The sequence below is a fragment of the Chenopodium quinoa genome, unplaced genomic scaffold, assembly GCF_001683475.1.
Source record: "Chenopodium quinoa cultivar QQ74 unplaced genomic scaffold, ASM168347v1, whole genome shotgun sequence".
Lineage (NCBI taxonomy): Eukaryota > Viridiplantae > Streptophyta > Magnoliopsida > Caryophyllales > Amaranthaceae > Chenopodium > Chenopodium quinoa.
This window is the reverse complement of record NW_018745177.1, coordinates 532,005-538,968: the sequence shown is the minus strand read 5'-3', so window position 1 is coordinate 538,968 and position 6,964 is coordinate 532,005. Positions and strand designations below refer to the sequence as shown.

At 36.8% G+C, this 6,964-nt stretch overlaps 1 long non-coding RNA gene across 2 annotated transcripts; it reads left to right on the top strand.

Annotated features, from left to right (window-relative positions):
* The first annotated feature begins 38 nt into the window (after nucleotides 1-38).
* On the top strand, nucleotides 39-6,734 carry LOC110710702. Of its 2 annotated transcripts, XR_002509195.1 has the most exons (4): nucleotides 41-4,985; nucleotides 5,652-6,051; nucleotides 6,133-6,198; nucleotides 6,294-6,734. It is a non-coding gene; the product is annotated as an uncharacterized LOC110710702 (long non-coding RNA). The 2 variants fall into 2 exon arrangements; XR_002509194.1 differs by having other exon boundaries at nucleotides 39-4,985; nucleotides 5,652-6,198.
* The last annotated feature ends 230 nt before the right edge of the window (nucleotides 6,735-6,964 follow it).

Genomic DNA, 6,964 nt, shown 5'->3' with positions numbered 1-6,964 from the left:
TGCAAGTAAATATTATAAAACATAGTAACTTAGCGATGTCTTTGATTACGAGTCGCACCTAATTTCTCACCTTGATATATTATCAAGGGTTAAAATGATTACATATCCACAATAAAGTGAAAGGTACATCTATAAAAGGCAATAAATGGTAATTTAATCAGATCAGGCTGTCAATAATGAGAATTTCTCATCCTCAACTAACTTGAGGCCAATTGGACTCAACTTATATAGGAAAAAAAAAGGAAAATAAAATCCTCAAAAAAAAAATCAATAAAGGAGTGGTGGGGAGCAAAATAAAATCCTCCAAAAAATCGAAAAATGATATGGAGTGGGGGAACCTCATTGTCAGTAACAAACCCCCCTTTCAACTCAAATTATTGACTGGAGAAAGAGCCAATTCTCACCAATTTTTTCCCTCCCAATTTTTGCACCAAAAAATAATGAAATTAGTAAGTTATTCCCTAAAGCTTTCCAAAAAAAAATAATCGAAGAGGACCCAATTATTGATTATTGAAGCTTGACAAAGCAAAACGAAGTAATCCCAAAATTTAGAGACGAGTTTGGCCGAGCTGAGTGGAGTTGTGAAGCTGGATTATTGATGAAGACTCAGAAATTGATTACCGCAGCTGAAAGAGACGAGTTTGGCTGAGAGCTGAGTAGTTTGCGAAAATGGATTATGGCGCTTGTGTGAATAGAGAAAGTGAAATTATTGAGGTTAGTTATTATTTGTTCAAAACTTGGTCATTGCTGAAATTGGAAAAGGGAGGAACAACATGCAATTGTTTTGGATTTGTCGATCTATTTTTAATTTGTCGATTTATTTGTGCTTAATTGGTTTGATTTTTGGACAATTGAATTTGTGTCATCTAATTAAATGCTTGTTGTCTAAATTGTGTTGATGCTCATGTTGTGGTATTATGAAATTTGTCTTCTACATTTGCTTATGTTCATGTTGTGGTGTTATGAAATTGTTCTCTAAATTTGCTTATTGTAATTGAATGATTGTACTGGGAATTCGATTGAATGTTGCTCCTGCTGTGTTTTTCATGGTTCGTTGGATTTAATTGAATGATTCTACTGGAAATTAGCTTGATTAGTGCTCCTGTGGTTGCTGTTAGTTGTTGTTGTGAGAATTTTGTCTCCCTAATTGATGTTGTTCTGTTCCCATAAGCAGAATGCCTGTGAGTACCATGTCATAGAGGGAGACTCAATAGGTTGTAGCTCAGATAGCTCAGACAGTGATGAAAGTTCACAAAGAGTTTTGAATGATGATGGGTAGGAGGGTTTTGACTTGAATAAGGAGCCACTAGCTGATGGTTTTCACAAAGTTATCATGTAGGGTGGCATTACTAGGGACAGTAATTGACTTGAATGAATATTGTAGTGTGGGTTGTCATATTGGAGCTTCAAAGGAGTCAGACAGTTGGACAGGTACTTCATTACCTCAATTAAAAGTGTGAATGGTGTTAAGCACTTGGAATGAAATGAATAAGTTTTATCGTGATTATGGGAGGTAAGAAGGATTTGGTGTTGTGTGTATAGGTGGTGGAAAGTAAACCTCCAAAAATGCGGGAAAGTCAAATTCATATCGCACTTATGTTTGGAAGTATGAGTGCTACGGGAAGACAACATACAAAATGAGGGTTAATGGTAAAAGTTGTGGTTAAGGAAGTACCAGTACTGAAGAAGACTAAAAAAATGCAATTGTCCAATTTTGATTTACGGGCAAGGTAATGTTGAAGGTGTTTGGATGATAAAGAAGGATGTCAATGAGCACAATCATGTAGTGAGTCCTAAATTGTCCAAACGCATAGCTATGTACAGGAAGGAGAATATTACAAAGCATTTGGAGCATAAGATTGAAAATGACCATGGATCTGGTGCTCTGATAGGGCAGAATTACAACAATAAAGCCAAAGAAATTGTGTTGTCAATATGGAATTCACTAAAAAAGATATGCACAATTTGGTGAATAGAAAGAGGAGGTTGAAGTTAAAAATTGGTGATGCCTCGGCTATGTTGGACTATTTTAATAGGATGAGTGTCGATAATCAATTTTTTTTTCACATGCATCTCCTTGATGAGAAGGGGATCGAGGTTGAAAGATAATGTGTGGGCTGATGCTCGGAGTAGGAAGGCATATAAGTATTTTGGGGATGTCGTATGTTTTGATTCCACGTACCTAACAAATCAGTACGGACTTTCGTTTTCGAACTTTGTAGGGGTCAATCACCATGGTCAGACTATCCTGGTTGGGTGTGCGTTGGTTTCTCATGAGAATGCAGAGACCTTTGAGTGGTTATTCAGGATTTGGATGTCATGTATGAGAGGCAAGGCCCCGGCAGCGATCATGACATATCAGGATGCGGCTATGAGGAAGGCAATTAGAGCTGTTTTTCCCATGCCTCAAACATGCCATCGGTCATGTATGTGGCATATTATGAAGAAGTTTGGGCAGAAACTTGGTGCTTTGTCTAACTATCAGGATGTCAAAGAGGAGTTGCACCATATGATCTACAATAGCATTACCTTGGAGGATTTTGTTGAGTATTGGTGAGAATTTGTGAAAAAGTTCAAGCTAAAAGAATTTGAGTGTTATGATTGGCTGGAACGTCAGTGATCTGAATTGCTTTAATTAATGTTATTGTCCATGGTATTTTGAGTTATTGGGTCTGATTATTTGGTTCTATATTTTTGCTTTTGTTTACATGCTTTGTTGATTTATTGTGTCTGTTTGGTTTCGATTAGTGGGTTTTGTTTTGTTCTGCTATATTTGGCAGTACCAACATGAGCTTGGATGGTACTTCGTTTAATACTGTTTTGTTCTACTATATATTTGGTTGTACCAACGTGAGATTGGATGGTACTTCGTTTAATACTGATGTGTAGTTGAAATGGTGTTGAAGTTCTTAGATGGTATCTTATGGACAGAATCTTGGTTGAAATTCTTAGATGGTATCTTATAGACAAAATCTAACTTGTAGTGGACACATGCTTCCATGCCATATTCATTATGATTTTGAACTTATGTTGACACTGCATTTGACTTTGTAATTCATCCTTGTGTATTGGTATTTTATTGTGAGAAGTTAATTAAATTATTAAAATTCATCCCTGATGGTGTGTGTTTTGTTCCCTGTTAATCACTGTTGTTTGTGGGTAGGGATGGCAATAGATCCGTATCCGACCCGGATCCGTGGATCCATATCCGTTTTTACGGATATGGATCTTAATATTTTGGACCCGTCGGATCCGGGTCGGATCTGGATCCGAATATTGGACCCGGATCCAGATCCGTTTACCCGTTTTGTTCTTAAAAATAAGAAATAATTTGATGCAAACCATACCCTAAGGCCCAGCCTACAAGCCCACAAACCTCACGGACTACACTCACTGACTCCCCTTAACACTAATTACATCTCTCAAAAACCAAACTAAATCTAGCACACTGTTTCTCTACCTCTAATTTTCCCTCTCTACCCCTAAATCCTAACCCAGCGACAATTAAATTGAACGATTTGACACCAGCAAGCACTCCAAGTGGTGGCTCTTCACTCGGATATATATTGGCCGAAACAAGCAGCAATTGTAGCTCTCCGTATTAAGCACTCCAAGTGGTGACTCTTCACTCGGATGCTGACTCTTCACTCGGATGTTGCTGTTTTCAACACTAGTTTTGATATGCCGGTTTGCCGATGATGGCTGTCATGACTGCTCCTTCCTTTTTGATAGTCATGAATTTGTTATTAGATATGAGTTTGTGATTACTATTTCAAGGAACTACATATGCTAAATTGTGCAGTACAACTGTTCCTTGAGTTTTATATTTTATGATTATAAGTTGGATGTTTGATAAATGTGAATTAGATAATATTGTTGATAGAATTGTTTAATCATTGAAATATACTCGTATAGCTAAGCATAGTGAAATTTGTAAAATAAAGTCATTTTTGGTTTAATTTTTTTACTTATTTAATTTATTGCTAGATTTATTTTGGACCCGGATCCATAGGACCCGACGGATCTGGATATGGATCCTCATTTTTTATACCCGACGGATCCGGGTCGGATATGGATCTTAGGCAGAAAAACGAATCTAGATCAGGATCTTTTAGGATCGGGTCCAGATCCGACCCGTTGCCATCCCTATTTGTGGGTGTCTCTGATGTATCCATTACCAGCTGGACAATGCTCTATTAGGAATGCTAGATGTTGATTGGATGTATGATGTTTGTGTTTGGTAGTAGGGATGTTCGAGGAAAGAGAGATGTGGACTCCCACGTACGTTAAAAATGTCTTTTGGGCAGGAATGCAAACAACTCAAAGGGTCGAGAGCATCAACAAATTTTTTGATGGGTATAGTAACAAGCACACTCGCTTATCCGAGTTTGCTCCTAATTATTGCAAGGCGATGGGAAGTCGTGCAAATTATGAGGAGGATGCGGATGCAAACTCGGCGCGTTATGTAAGGCCTTTATTATCATAATTTCAGTAAGAATGTAAATTTCAAAAAGTATATACGGATGCAAATTTATCGAAGTACAAAATCAGTGCAACCGTGTGGCATATGTGACCCTTGTCAGGCCAAAGAAGATGGTGGCATATAATGAGGAAAAGCATGTCTTCTCAGATCGTGTATAACACGGAGAGAAGCTAAGTACCGCTACAAAATAGGTTGATGAGTATAGAGTTTTGTATAACACGGAGAAAAAAGAGGCGTATTGTGATTGTCGCCACTTTGAATGTCATGGGATTGTTTGTAGACACATAATAAAGGTCTTGGACATGAATGGTTTTACTGAGATCCCTTCCATGTACATTCTAGATAGGTGGAGAAATGATATTAGTAGGAAACATACCCTTACCAAAGTTGCTTATCATGATGCCTCCAAAACAGAAGAGGTGATGAGATATGATAATTTGATGCTAGCTCTTGAACCTGTTGTTATGCGTGCTTCATCAGAAGAAGAAGTTGTTGAGGTCTTGTTTACATCCAATTTAATGGATTATTGTTAGGTCAATATAAAGAAGTTTATAATTAAGTTAATCTACGTAATTGATATTTACTAATTAGAAACTGAATATCATGTTGGTTGTATAATTTATGACAGTGAGTAATAAGTAGATTAAGAACAGATGTATTATTATCATGGTATAGAAGACGCCAAGATGTTATATGATAGAATAATTTTAGTTGTATAGTATGTAGTAGCTAGTTGTAAATTACGACCTACAAGATGATGACTCGATAATAGATCATAGAAGCTAAGATTGAGAATAATTTTACTTAAACATGCGCTTAAACTTTTGCTTGAGATCAGTCATATGCTCGCTCTTAGTAACACGGAAGTAAAAGTCGGGATACTCAGCCTGTAACATTTCATTAACTGGGTTAGCGGTTCCGATGGCTAGGATGGCAGCTGGACCATCAGCTCTTTGAGAGTTTCGGATTTCTTGAACAGATGGAGTGGTCGCCATTTCTTTGAAAGATTATATATTTAGTAACAAACAAAAGATTTATACACTTAAGTTTTATCTTAAGTTTGCTTGAAGAGTGATGAAAGCTTGATGAGTAGAAAGGTTGTAGGGTTGGGGTTTATATAGGGAACCTATCATACAATATCGCATTAAAATAAAGTGGCTCTAAGAAGAATGGACATGATTTAGTTAATGAGCATCAAAGTTGATGAACTACAAGTGTTGGCTCAAGGTTCAGGCCAAGGTTCTAGCGGTGATAAAAGGCCTAGTTGTGATCTTAAGGTGGTGAAACAGGCTAATCCTCCAACTCTAAAAGCCCCTAGCTCAGGTAACAAAGGTAGCATTGCACAACCAGAAGACACTCCTAATTCATGTGTGAAAGACCCTAAACCCCGGGATAATAAAAAAGGCAGACCTAGAGGATCTCGGTTCATATACCCGGCAGAAAAAAGGGGTTCGAATAAACAGGTTGAGATTGCCAAGACAGGAGGTAAGGAGAAACAGGTTACGGGGCATGAGACTAATGTGGATAATGACTATGGGACTGTACACCCCTTCAGCTTGCAAAACAAGGTAAGTGTAGCGTTTTAAGTGTGTTGAATGTATACTGTCAGGGGTGTTTCTTAGTTATAAAAGCTAACTGAATATTTGCAGGTTCCTTTTTCTAATATGTTGGATGCTCAACAAATGAACTCATATTTTTAGTAATGGTACTAGAAGGTACTAATATATGCAGCATAGTATTTTTTTTTTTTAACAAAAAGCCATAAGATAGTGTTTAAGGTACTAATAAATACATATGTTGAACCACGTAGCAAGCAATGGAAGTGGCCCCTCAGCGTTTAACTAACGGAAGGATTTTAGCTGGTGGAATTCACATGAATGAGCACAGTGAAGCAGTTAGGTACTTCACCAACAACGTGTACCAAGATCAACTACATTTCGCTCAACCAGGCCATGAATTTAACAACAGCTTTTCGACAAACCCGTCCGTACATAATTTGCAACAAGATTCAAATCATTTAATAATTAACTGATTTGTATAAAAACAGTCAGGTGTTGTAGTATAATTTGTTTTGATATGGAGTTGATGTAAATTTCCCAATACCAACTTGGGCTTGGGATGGTATTTCATTTAATACCAATTTGGTCAGAATGGTATCCTATTAGCATACTAATAAGAGATATAATGGTTTCCTATTAGCATACCAGTTAGAGCTAGAATGGTACCATTGTATAAAAGGCATCTTCATTAACATACTTGTAAGAGATCGAATGGTATCATTGTAGAGTACATGTAACAATAGCAATTTGCAACATATTATTATTGTACATCTGCAATCCAAAAAAATTGTACTATGGATAATGTAATCCATAAAGATTCTCTTCACATATCCACTAAGATATGTTATGTATATATATACATTATGGACTTGATTCAAACACATATTATATTTTTATAAAATGAATCAAAAATGTCACACCA